This window comes from Macrobrachium nipponense, chromosome 24, assembly GCF_015104395.2.
Source record: "Macrobrachium nipponense isolate FS-2020 chromosome 24, ASM1510439v2, whole genome shotgun sequence".
Lineage (NCBI taxonomy): Eukaryota > Metazoa > Arthropoda > Malacostraca > Decapoda > Palaemonidae > Macrobrachium > Macrobrachium nipponense.
This window is the reverse complement of record NC_061091.1, coordinates 48797817-48812257: the sequence shown is the minus strand read 5'-3', so window position 1 is coordinate 48812257 and position 14441 is coordinate 48797817. Positions and strand designations below refer to the sequence as shown.

Here is a 14441-nt window from a genome sequence, read left to right as displayed (position 1 = left end):
CGCAATCTGCGCCTGCAGACCCGCCAGGATACGCGCAGGAGATCTCTTAAACTCCTCTACAGGGGACGAAGTCCGAGAGCGAACAGGAGAAGCTTAACCGGACGAAATCTTGGTTCTCTTGCGTTCCACTTCTGGCTCTTCCGCGAAGGATTCGGGGCTGGAAGGAAGGGCGCAAGGATCCTTCCAGGGCCTCTTGAGAGGGCGAGACGACTCCGATGCACTCCATCTACGCTGAGGAGAAGGCGACGAAGATGACGAGAAGCACTGGCGCAACAACTCCTTCTTGGTTCGATCCAAGGCAGCCTGGGAACGAGCAACAGGAACTGCCGAGGGGACGCCTGACCGGTGGGGGTTCTCCCTAACCTTCCTGCGGCTTTCGACTTTCCTCCTCCACTGGGTCTGGGAGTCTGGAAGAGGTCTAGGCCTGGAAGCGGTTAGTGAGCCGGTCAGACGCACCCTCCACTGCACTAGGGGCACTGCACTGATCACTTGCACTATCATCACTCTTACCTTGTCGAGAGCGAGCGAGGCTCTCCTTACTCCTGATCGAGGCTCTCCCAGAAGCAACTTCCGAAAACGAATCTTCGGGTTCAAAGCTGGGCGCAGGGGCTGAAACTGGAGAAGGAACTACTACTACTACAGGATTCTCAGCGTCAACTTCACTCACCCTCGATCTAGTAGAATTCTTTGAAGAAGCCTTGCGCACCCTATCCTTCTCTAACTTTCTCACATAAGAAGAGAGAGCCTTCCAACCATCCTCATCCAAATTCTCACACTCTTTGCAAGGGTTAATAAAAGAGCATTCATTCCCTCTACACAACTCACATACCGAGTGAGGATCTAATGCAGCTTTAGGAAGCCTAACTTTACATTCCTTCTCTGAACAAACCCTAAATAAACTAGGTTTCTTAACTTCAGAATCATCCATGATTATAGATATGTAAGAGAAATCCAAAAGAAAAATCCAAAAAACAGTCCAAAAAGCGTATGCCAAGCCAACAAACAAAGGGTACTTCACTAAAATCCAAATCGTCGGCAACGAGAACGAATTTTAACTATCGTAAGGACTGAACAACAGGTGTTGTCCAGCCGGCGACAGAAAATAATCTGACAAGAAAGGGGGACTGGTTCTTACACCCGCCTCCCAGCGGCGGGTAAGGTAGATCACCTGACCTACCTGTAGCGTGTGCCACGAGTTTTGAATTTTCTGTCGTGACGTCAGAGACCCAAGCTAAGTATATATCTGGCAGGGAAGTTCATGTACAAAAATTGGATTGTATCTACTTTAGAAATACATATCTGTAATTTTGGGGTGTTTAATTTGGTTGCAAAAAAGGGAAAATAAACATGAATCAAAATAAACATTTTGAATTAACAAAGTACATTTTGAATTAACAAAGTAAAGTTAAACTAAATAATGAGTAAAGTAAACAATTAAGTGAATAAAGCTTTGCATTTCATAGTGTGGTTGTGTGCTGCCCGCAACGTGTTTGTGGAGTGAGCGCTTAGGAACCAGGAAAAACAACGTGGTTCAAGTGCAACTTGGAGTGGATTAAGACCAAAATGTGTATGATTACAACCAAATAAGCACTGTCGAGTTTCAGTTGTGATGGCAGTAAGGATAAAAATGATATTGTCATGATACAATAAAGTTTTATACATACTTACCTGGCAGATATATACTATTAAATGGCCCACCCAGCCTCCCCTCAGGAGACAGGTGGAAGAGAAAATCTGTCTTAGAAAATGGGATGGTTCCTATTCCTGCCACCCAGCGGCAGTGGCGGTAGATCACCTGACCTACCTGTAGTGTGTGCCGCGAAATTCGAATTTATGTCGGGGACGATGGAGTCTATAGCTAAGTATATATCTGCCAGGTAAGTATGTATAAAACTTTATTGTATCATGACAATATCATTTTTATACATTCAACTTCCCTGGCAGATATATACTTAGCTGATTGGCACCTTTGGCGGAGGGTAAGAGACAGCTAATTACTGAATAGACAGGGAACAACATACGTTGTAGGTAACAAAAATATAAGAAACCTTGGTTCCTACCTGTGTCGGCAAAAGACTTCATGGCTACTGCCTAGGAGCTTACATCGCCTCAAGAGCCTCAGCGAGGTAGTGACCTCATGCTAAGAGTTCTTGATGGTCTGTCGATGGGGGTCTTATCCACTTACTCGACAGAACCTAAGGATCTTTGTCAATGGGGTCCTATCCACTTACATGACATAACACCTTGCCATATGGCATCATCAAGGAGCATAACACCGATCCCGATCACCTGATCCTAATACCAGGGTTAGTACTACGATTGAAAGGAGTTATCCCCCCAACATCCTTTCAAACGACCATAAAAAACTCAAAACCAAACAATCTTTTAGTTAAAAACAATATTATTTAAGGATCAGTACCAGCTCCCTGTCCCAGCATGGTATCCGCTGATACATAAGGTCCAAGAGAAAAACACTTTTCATAAGTCACTCTGACGTCTTTTAAGTAGTGGGAGGCAAATACCGAGTTGCATCTCCAATATGTTGCTGCTAATATGTCTTTCATTGACATATTTCTATTAAAGGCTAGGGAGGTTGCAATTGCACGGACTTCGTGTGCTCACCACTACCAAGCAGCTTAAATGTTTTTCTCCGGCATTTCATGTGAGCCTCCGTCTCACATTTCTCACGAAGAATGCTAATGCGTTCTTCGACATTTTGCCTCTTTCGGGTTCTTACCGCGCACCATAGGCTCTGATTACAACCCTGAAGTTGACTCTTCCTCTTCAGATAAAACTTCAGTGCTCTGACCGGACAGAGAGACCTTTCTGCTTCTCTACCCACAAGGGGAGAGAGGCCCTTGATTTAAAAACTTCTGGGCCAAGGTTTAGAAGCATTCTCATTCTTGGCCAAAAACAGAGGTTGGAAAGAGACAACAGCAGAATCTCCTCTAAAACCTACCCGAGAGTCTAATGCATGTATCTCACTGACCCTCTTGGCCGTCGCGAGGGTCAAGAGAAAAAATGCACTTTCTCGAGAGGTCTCTAAAGGATGCCTTATCAGGTGGTTCGAAAGTATCCGAAGAGAGAAACTGGAGGACCACATCTAGGTTCCAACTTGGAGTGATAGAGGACTTAGACTTTGTAGTACCAAAGGATCGTATCAAATCATGGAGATCCTTATTGTCCTCTATGTTAAGGCCCCGTTTCTAATACAGCCGAGAGCATACTTCTATAACCTTTTATGGTAGAAACAGCTAAACGTGATTCCTCCTCTTCTAAGGAAGGAAGGGAAATCAGCAATTTCGGTCACAGAGGTATCGGAAGAGGACAGCTTCTTCGACCTACACCATCTACGGAAGACTTCCCACTTCGATTGATAGACCCGCAGAGTAGAGGATCTGCGGGCTCTGGCAATTGCGCTTGCAGCTTTTCGAGAAAAGCCTCTCGCTCTGACAAGTCTTTCAATAGTCGAAAGGCAGTCAGGGAGAGAGTGTGGATGTTTCCGTGATATCTCTCGAAGTGGGGTTGTTTGAGCAGATCTGTCCTCATGGGAAGAGATCTGGGGAAGTCCACCATCCGGAATATTCCAGTACCTCTGTGAACCAGTCTTGAGCGGGCCAATATGGGGCGATGAGTGTCAGTTTCGTCGCCTCCGAGGAACGGAACTTTCTTAACACTTCCCCCAGAATCTTGAAAGGGGGAAAAGCGTAGGCATCTATGCCCGACCACTCCATGAGAAAGGCATCTATTGCTATTGCTCTTGGATCTTCTACAATGGAGCAAAAGTTTTCCATCCTTCTGGAGAGGAACGTGGCAAACAGGTCTATCTGAGGCTTCCCCCAGAGAGACCAGAGCTTTCGGCAGACTTCGGAGTGGAGGGTCCACTCTGTTGGAAGGACCTGGTTCTTCCTGCTGAGTCTGTCTGCTCTGACATTTTTGGTCCCTTGTACAAACCTCGTCAACAGTACAATGCCTCGTTCCTCTGCACATATCAAGAGGTCTCTCGCTATCTTGTATAGTGTGAGCGAGTGAGTCCCCCCCTATTTTCAGATGTAAGCCAGAGCCGTGGTATTGTCCGAATTTACCTGGACTACCATGCCTCTGACCTCCGACTCGAAGTTCTTCAAGGCTAGATGAACTGCCATAAGTTCTTTTACATTTATATGCCAGGACACCTGTTCTCCTGTCCAGGTTCCTGACACTTCCTTCTTTCCTAGAGTTGCTCCCCATCCCGTTTCCGAGGCGTCGGAAAACAACACTAGGAGAGGGTTCCGAATCGCAAGGGATATACCTTCGTTCTTCTGAAGCGGGGTTAACCACCACCTCAGGTGTAATTTTATTTCTTGTAGAATGGGAAACCGATCCGAAAGATCCCCTTTCTTTCTGTCCCACATTCTTTGCAGGAAAAATTGCAGAGGTCTCAGATTGAGCCTCCCTAGGGAAACTAACTGCTCCAGCGACGAAAGGGTGCCCAGAAGACTTAACCATTCCCTCGCTGAGCTTCGTTCTTTCCTTAAGAAAGTTGAGACTTTCTCCAAGCCTCGAGCAATTCTGTCTTGCGATGGAAATGCTCGAAAACCCCGAGAATCCATCTGAATCCCCAGATAGACATGGTCCTGGCTGGGGATCATCTGAGACTTCTCGAGGTTCACGAGCAGTCCGAGTGAGCGAACGAGATTCAAAGTCGTTTCCAAGTCCTCCAAACATTGTTGTTTTGATTTGGCCCTTATTAGCCAGTCGTCCAGATAGAGGGATATGTTCACCCCCTCCAGATGAAGCCACCGTGCTACGTTCCTCATCAGGTTGGTGAACACTTGAGGAGCCGTAGACAGGCCGAAGCACATGGCCCTGAATTGAAAGACCCTTCCCTGCATCATGAATCGTAGATATTTCCTCGATGACGGATGCAGAGGGACGTGAAAATATGCGTCTTGTAGATCCAAGGAGGCCATCCAATCTCCTGGACGCAGAGCCGCCAGAACCGAGTTGGATGTTTCCATAGAGAACTTCTGTTTCTCTACGAATCGGTTCAGTGCGCTCACATCCAGGACAGGTCTCCACCCTCCCGAGGCTTTTGGTACGAGGAACAGTCGATTGTAAAAGCCCTGAGTGTGGAGTGTGGAATCCTGTACTAATTCTGTGGCCTCCTTGTCCAACATTTGTTCTACTAGTTGCAGAAGGGTCTTCCTCTTGACAGGGTCCGCGTACTTCGCCGACAGTTCCCTCGGAGTAGACGTCAAGGGAGGTCTGTCCCTGAAGGGGATGAGATATCCTCTCCTCACAATTGAGAGGGACCAGTTGTCCGCCCCTCTCGACGCCCATTCTTCTGCAAAGTTCAGAAGTCTGGCGCCTACTGGTGTTTGGAGGACTTGAGGTTCACTTGCTTTTCTTGGTAGGTCTAAAGACAGAAGACCTACCTCTTCTTTCTGCTCCTCTCTTCTTAAAGGAGGATCTAGAAGACGAACTCCCTCAAAAGGGCGGCTTTGGGACCCGTGTCTCCCCCTTCGTGGCAGGAACAGCTGTCCTCGGCCTTTTGGTTGACTGAACCAGAAGATCTTGTGTCGCCTTCTCGGTAAGTGAGTGAGAAATATCTCTCACTAACTGAGAAGGGAAAAGCTGGTTAGACAAGAGGAGCGTACAGAAGGGACGGACCTCTGTGCCAGAGAGACAGCTTTCGTAAGAATTCTTAAATATTCCCGCCCCGAAAAGGGAGGCTACTTCTCCCAATCCATCTTGCACTGCCTTGTCCATACAAGTCAAAATACTATTAAGGACATCGGGGCTCAGTTGTTCATTGTCTTGTGTCCTCTTGGCCATCACCCCAAGGGACCAGTCCAGAAAGTTGAAAACTTCCAAGACTGAACAATCCCTTGAGGAGATGGTCCATTTCAGACATTCCCCAAGTTGTCTTGGCTGAAGATAGAGTGTCTCCTCGACGCGTCCACCAGCGTTGAAAAATCTGCCTCTGCAGTAGCTGGGAGGGCGAGTCCCATTGCTTCGCCTGTCTCATACCAGATACCCCTCCTCCCAGAAAGTCTGGAGGGAGGGCAGGTAAGACAGTCTTTCCCGCCTCCTTCTTGGAGTTAAGCCAAGCCAATTTCCAAAAGACTGCAAGCCTTCTTCATGGAAATTGTCGGCCGCAATCTTCAGGAAGGAGGACGACTTTGAGGTTTTCGCGCTCGTAAAAAGCGACCAGAGAGACGGAGAGCGGCAGGACTCAAAGAATCTCCAAATTCTTGGAGCAAAAGCGCAGCCAACGCTTTGTAGTCCGATAGTCCAGCCCCTTTTTGGTCTTCGGTGTCAAGAGACATCTTCCAATGCAAGTTCCCCCGGAGAATCATTATTAGCCGAGGGAGAACGTCTCTTCTTGCAAGGTGAAGGGCTCTTCGCAGAATCAGCTCCCTCCCGACAAGGGCGACGGCCGCCTGTGCGGCATCTTGCGTCCCTGTCCGGCGAATGCCGATCCTGAGAAAAAACCCGATCATCATCTAAGTCCTCCTGACAAGAATGACGGCCGCCTGTGCGACATATTGCATTCTTCTCAGGAGACAGCTGTGCTTGCGGCAGATTTCCACCAGAAACGGACATATCGTGAACAGGACGACGGCCTGGTCCAAATCATAAAGACGCTTCCTGGTTGATTTCTCCGTATGATTCTTTTGAGGAAAATCTTGGCGCTTGGTGCTTAACCGTTGCCGAAAGTCTGGTTTGTTCAATGCGCTTGGACGTATCTGTCCGTCTCGGACAGTGTCATCTGTCCGAGCTGTCCACATATGGAACTTGGCGCTTGGCTGGTGTCATTCCAGTACGACACTTCTGCCTGTCCGTCTTGTCCGCTTCTGGCGCCTGGCGCCCGGACGGAGTTGCCTGCGCACGACGTTTTGTCCAATCCAGGCTGTCCGCCTTGTCAAGGTTGTCCGCAATCAGCACGAGTCGCTTGGACATAGTAGTCCGCATAGGACATATCCGTCCTTCTTTCTTTATTCCTCTCTGTACTCGTACGAGGAATAGAGGAGATAAGTCTGGAGTCCGGAACGCCCGTTCGGACGATGATCGTCTTAAACAGGAGGAAGAAAATCGTCCTTTCTCCTCGGAAGGTCTTTTCTCATACTCCTACTAAAGAGGAAATTTGTTCCTGCATTTTGAGTAGGATGTCCGTCGCAGTTTCTTCCTTTTCTTTGCCATGAATAGGAGAATGCGCTCTGGAAGGCGTAGGAGATCGAGATATTGTCCTCTTGGCTCTTTTCCTCTCGTAGGGAGAATCGTCCGGGAAACGTTCCGGGCTCGAGTCCAACGTCGGAGCTTTCCAACTCCTCTTGATCGGACGTGACAGTTCGTCGGAAGTCCATCCACTTCTTCGAGGAGACGAATCGGATGACGAAAAGCACTCTTTTAGGATGCCTTTCCAATGGCGATCCTTGGCAGTCTGGGACGCTTCAGATTCTGCCGAGGGGACGCCTGACCGGTGGGGATTCTCCGTAACCTACGTACGACTGTCGACATTCCTTCTCCTCTGGGCCTGGGAGCTTGGAAGAGGTCTAGGTCTGGGAGCGAGACAGAGCCGATCAGACGCACCCTCCACTACACTGGGGACACTCATGTCACTTTCCACATTCTTACCTTTAAGAGCTTGCATTTCAAGCTCCATCCTTCTTAATGCGGGCTTCAAATTTGCAATCTCCGCAGCAGAACTTGCAACATCTGCTACGGGAGAGGTTGATACTGCATGTGAGGAAGCAATTAATTGGGGGTTAGTTATACTAACTGGCTCGTTAGAGCGAGATCTACTCATACTTCTAGAGACAGCCTTTCTAACCCTCTCTCTCTCTAGTTTCCTTAAGTAGGAATCTAGAGTCTTCCATCCTTCCTCATCCATATTCACACATTCATCACACGCGTTATTTCTAGTGCATTCATATCCCCTACACTTCTTGCATACCTTGTGAGGATCTAACGACACTTTCGGTAGCCTCACCAAACCACCTTCATTCACACATCTTCTAACTTCGCAGCTAGAATCAGACATTTTTGAGCAAAATCCGAAGCCAAATTCCAAAAAAACGTTCCACAAAAGCGTATGCCAAACCACAGATCCAAATACGTCACCAAAAAGACAGTCCAGAAGATCAACGGCGATGAAAATACGAAAATCAAGTCAGGAGGTAACAACAACAATGTTGTGGCTACCCGCGACAGAGAAAATCTGTCTTAGAAAATGGGATGGTTCCTATTCCTGCCACCCAGCGGCAGTGGCGGTAGATCACCTGACCTACCTGTAGTGTGTGCCGCGAAATTCGAATTTCTGTTGGGGACAACGGAGTCTATAGCTAAGTATATATCTGCCAGGGAAGTTGAATGTATAAAACCACCAATTACAAGGTAAAAATTAATTTCAATTCAAATCATGAACTGGGGAATAATTACTTTCATACTTTCACTAATATAGGCAACAAAATGTTGTTTCATTGTGCTGATTACTACTGCAATCTTAAGTAAGATCAATAAGCATTACATATATTATACGCTAATATTGTTCAAATGAGCACTGGGAAGGCTGGGAAGGACATGAGGACCACGCGGGTTATGAAAGGGACCAGAGGCGGACGACGCCATATTGGATTTCAAAACTGCCTTGAGAACATATTCATGAAGACCTCACATGCTTATTTTAGTTCGTATGGCGATTTCATATATCACGTTAATGAATATGAAGACCTCACATGCTTATTTTAGTTCGTATGGCGATTTCATATATCACATTATGTTGACGAAACTTCAATCTTTTGAATGGTACGCCCAAAGATGTAATTGTATTTGTTTTTCACCAATTAAATATTGAGTGAATAAGGGTGATCCACCTGAGTATGATGGAGGTAGATCTAAACCCTTATACCACGGTGAACTAGACTATGCCAGTTGACGTTTTTCTTTGCAGTTTTACCTCCTGAACAAGAATTTAAAGTAATATTTTTTGGGCCGGCTGTAATTAACTTGTAATTTACCCTTAAACGCTATTCTACAGTAAGGGGGACCAATGGGAATGCAGGGTTTTGGGTGGGGTAAAACACTTGGGACAATTATGCCTTACAACTCTATCCTACAGTAAGGGGGACCGATGGGAATGCGGGGTTTTGGGTGGGGTAAAACACTTGGGGGAAGGTTTTGCCATGTTATTGTGTTATTTCCTCTTATTCATGACACTATGAAACACGACATACAAGCTGAAATAAAGAGATAAATAAACCGACAATGGAGCCGTTACATAACCAAAATCCAGCTATTACTACTGCTATTACGACACTGAATCCTACTACACGTGCCAATCCTACTGCCCATGCACAATGTTATAAGGGAGCTTTTGCTGTAGACAGATTTCTTGAGCAAGATAAATTATGGGGGTTTTGGGGGGTACATGTATTTAACCAATCACGTTGCATTATTAACCCTACATTGCGATAAGACAGAGTGGAGGTTTTGGGGGGATTCATGCATTAAGTTACATATATTCCTTTTCCTCATTTGTTTTATAATCATGTAATATTATTTCAAACTTTTATTTCAGTTCCGTTTAGTGTAGTATTGTTTAATATGTGCACTGACTTGCTCTCACTTTATAATGTTGCCCTATATATATCCTACAATATTACGTTACAATTGAGGGCAGGCCCCTGAAAGTCTCCTGAGGGCTGGGACTAGGAGGAGGTTTTAGGACATTTCGAGACCTTTCTGTCAATGGCGTGAAAATTCATGGTACAGTGTGGCCTCAATAACGCAGGGGATAGGGGCCAGAACCCTCTGTGATAAGGAAATACCCATGTTATCCTGGTAAACCCTCTCAAAAATTGCATAAAACTGCCTACTTTAATAGTTAACCCACCCAAGAGCACTATTCCAATGTTTATAACTGCCTTCTTTAGTTCAAACACCAAATATGTCTTCAACTATCACCTTAACTAAATTCAAGACAGTTTCAAAGTTATTTTACAACACTAGCCTTAAAAATATATGTGGTATACATACTACGTACTGTACATATGTAGCCTACTAGCCTATGGATTACAGCTAGAAGTGCTAAAAATTCACATCATACACAACAATGCCACCCAGTCAATTTCAACCGATTGCTCTCTTTTTCGATTCAAACGTGTTTCTAACATACACAGAGTACTTGTATATTACATTACATAATTCCTAATCATTTCAAAACCTATTCTGTTCAATTCCTGGAAATGGTTTTGCATGATTTTGTTCTTTTTTCTTACGATATATCAAACATAGTAGAATAAAAGAAATATTCAACTTGACATTACAAAAATTTGATGTCAAAATACTTATGCTAGATGTATTTAAAAACAAATGCAAGTTTTCCTGCTAGATGCTAGATTGAAAATTTTCTTGCTAATTACCTCAAGAAAATGAAAGCTAGCATTAAAAATGCAAAATTGGTAACACTGGACTCAACAGATCTGCATACTGTACTATTACACAACTGTACATTAGTTATGTGAAGATGGTGTAGTAATACAAATGATAGTTATTGTATCATTAAAAATATCACAATAAACAAAGTCGCAAAGCCATTGATTGTGTGTCATGTTTTTCCAAACGCCTGTTCTTGCTGCGAACACTACCATAATTTGATTTTCATATACGTACATACATTTTGTCAGCTGGCTGGCTTCGCATAGACAAAAGTTGATTTCACTGATATGGAATTATTCCACGAATAGTCTTCTATTATGAAGATAAGACGATAATATCATAAGGTTAAAAATGGGTTTACGTATTTCGTTTACACTTCGTCGCCAATAGCAAACAACATGATAATCTATGACAATTATCGTTTGTATGACTGCATTGTTCAGAGAAGTTATATACGTATACGTACTACCAAAATAATAATGAAGTTTGAATTATTTTAGCCTAAATGTTATTACTACCATAATTACACTACTACTACTATTAAAATTTCTAAAAGGTTATCAAATAAAGGTGGCTGTGAACGCAACGGTATACATACTACTATGTTTTCGTAACTTTCTATGTTTACGTTTTGTGGCTGGCCACTCAGAGTGTAAGTTGAGTACAGTGATGTGGAATTATTCCTTGAATAGGCTATTTATTATGAAGATATGCCTATAATAATATAAGGTGAGAATGGTTTAATTACCTTTAATGTCAGTTAATATCATACGGTGAATCTGTTAATGTATACTGGTGGTTATTGCACTGCAACTAGGCTTAGCCTACCAATGAATGTCATACATAAATCTTGAATAGGATATTTATTATGAAGATATGCCAATAATATATAAGGTGAGAATGGTTTCATTACTTTTATTGTCAGTTAATATCATAGTGTGAGTCTTTTCATGTATGTTGGGGGGGTTGTCTGACCGCGGGCGAGGCTTAGCCTACCGATAAATATCGCATACGCAACATGGACAAACCCGCGATGCTGCGATTCATACCAGCGATATAGCATGAGAAGCGGTCCAAGAAAAAACCTGTGAATAACAGATTCCATAATTGCTGATCCACGACTAAGCAACCCATGACCTACGACGAAGTGATGCCCCACTGTATTACATTCTTCCATTTTACAGACATACCATACTACACACGGATTTTTTCTCCCTTCTTTTTTCTATATTCACCTTTACATGCCTTTCTGATCCATAACAATTTCTTGGATAACATTTTACTTATTATTATATTTACTTTCATATTATATTATCTTTCTGAAGGGGGGTCTGGGACGGGCCCCTCCAACCCCAGTCTTGATACACATTCTATTAGGTTAAGTAAGAATCCTAACCTTTACATTACACTACTAGGTTAGGTTAGTTAGGGTGGTTAGGTTAGGGTGGCTAGTTTAGTGTCCTAACCTATATGCTTTAACTTTGTCTTTCTTTAAGGGGGTATGGGGGGTGGAGCACCACCAGTCAGGTTACATAATTTTTACAATTCCCGTTCCTGAATAACCATTGGCTCCATGCAACATAAAAACACCATACAAACAAACTATTTTTACAAGTGTGCTCAACATTTTTTGTTAAGTTCAATTATCCCCTGACCTGGCCACTCTGATCCTTGAAACTTGATAATATTCCATTCATTATTCACTAAAATGGCCTCCGACTTGTACTTGATAATTTATACATAAGTACCAGATGTGTAAAACTGTGAATATATATAAAATATACACATGTTCATGTTTTTTCCACAACCATAAACATTTACCCCCACCCCATCCTCCCTACCTGTTTCTTGCTCTCCCCCCCACACCCCCTCCCCCCCCCCCACAAATTCCTCCTGACAATACTTGCCGGCCTGGTGTACTACTATTTCACTACACTCAGCAACCGAGCATGATGGCGAAAGCATACCCTGGCACCTCTTGCTCCTCCGGGTTCATTACCAACTCGACTCTACTCTACCCTCTACCCCGTACTTGTGTTGACTGTTTCCCGAGTTATAACGACTTTTCAGTCCATTATTCGGGGCAGTATGAAAGGTTGGTAGTGTACTGTCAAGATCATGGCCTTTTGCCCTCATTGAGTCAACGAGTGCAGGCTTGACCTACAAAGGGTGTTTAGGTAACATTTAAGATAAGGTTCCTAATCTTTATGTACATTATTTAAGTTATATCAATTATGTTTTGGCGTTCCTAAGGTTTAGTGCTTTGGATGTCGGTGATATTTATTGGAATTGTTACTATTTCCTATTAGGTATATCCCAACGTGGCTTTACCAACTCGTACCTGTGCCTCCCTCTCCCAGTACCCATACCTGTCCCCCCCCTTACCGAACATAATGCTCCCTGTTGGTTACGTATCCTATATTTCTACAGAAGCAGTCCGCACAGACTGCAAGGAACGTAACCGCAGATACAACATCCACTAGAAATTGTGGCGTCCGATGTATTTCGCCGTGTTCAGTACTGGCCCCTGGGGGGTTAATTACAGTCGGCCAAATAAATATTACTTAAAATTCTTGTTCAGTAGGTAAAACTGCATAGAAAAAACACAACTGCCATAGTCTAGGCCGCTGCGGATAGGGTAGAGCACCACGGCAGGCCAACCCTCATCACGGTGGACGGGTCTTATTCACTCGATATTTAATTGGTGAAACATGAATACAATTGCAACTCTAAGCATACCATTTAAAAGACTGAAGTTTCTTTCGTCAAAACATAATGTGATATATGAAAGCCCCATACGAACTAAAATAAGCATGTGAGCTCTTCGTAAAATATGTTTTCAAGACAGTTTTGAAATCCAATATGGCGGCTACGTTTTGCATGGAAGGTTCTCATCAGTGACGGCCACCATCTTTCCCCAGCCTTCCCAGCACTCATTTGAACAATGTTAGCGTATATATGTAACGTTTATTGATCTTACTCAAGATTGCAGTTGTAATCAGCACAATAAAACAACATTTTGTTGCCTATATTAGTGGAAGTATGAAACTTGTTATTCCCGGGTTATGGTTGGAACTGAATCAGTTCTTACCTTGTAATCGGTGTTTTTATCCTTACTGCCATCACAACTGAAACTCCACAGTGCTTATTTGATTGTAATTTATACACATTTTGGTCTTAATTCACTCCACAGTGCACTTGAACCACGCTGTGGTTCCTGGTTCCTAAAAGCACTCACTCGCAAACACAGTTACGAGCAGCAGACGACAACACTGATTATAAGATGCAAAGCTTTATTCCCTTAATTGTTTACTTTACTCAACATTTAGTTTAACTTTACTTCAAAATGTTTATTTAATTCATGTCTATTATCCCTTTTTTTGAACCAAAAATTAATTAACCCCCAAAAATTACAAATGTTTCGGATGTATACTTACGAGCAGACGACGTGAGGAAAAAATGACTCGTCGTTGCCAATCTAGTGGAGCGTCACACATACGCCGATGCATTTACAAACTGTTTCGATGAATTCTAGTTGTCATAGTAATGCAGTAATGATAAAATTGCTGTAATATGTACGTATATATAATACAAATAGATACGCTAATTTCACTTATTTCCCCGGTTTTGTGTAAGTCTTATACCTATGTATTTTTTTTTTTTTTGAGGGTAAACACATACCAATTGACAACACTGATAAACAATTGAAGAGCGCAAAACGCCGCAAAGAATGCCGAAGTCCCCTTGAATAAGTGCTGGTAAAAGGTTGGTTTATGATTGTTGTGATGAAAGTGCCCCAGCGTCTATGGGTACAAGTGGTGTGCAGATTTAGCACAGGAAATGGGAAGTTTGTTGACACAAGCGACTCCGTAAACATCAAGATGGCGTCAATCTTCGAAACATTTTTAGTTGTAAGTAAAAATTTCTAAAGCGTTTTGGTGAGATTTCCACTGCCGTAGCCACCCTTTTCAGTACCCTCTGTTTAAATCTTAAAATTTGGCCTTAATTTCTAACTTTGG

At 43.5% G+C, this 14441-nt stretch overlaps 1 protein-coding gene across 1 annotated transcript in view; it reads right to left on the bottom strand.

Moving 5' to 3' along the window:
* Window positions 1-14441, bottom strand: part of LOC135205610 (uncharacterized) — a 66985-nt gene that overhangs the window by 48517 nt on the left and 4027 nt on the right. The window lies entirely within an intron of this gene.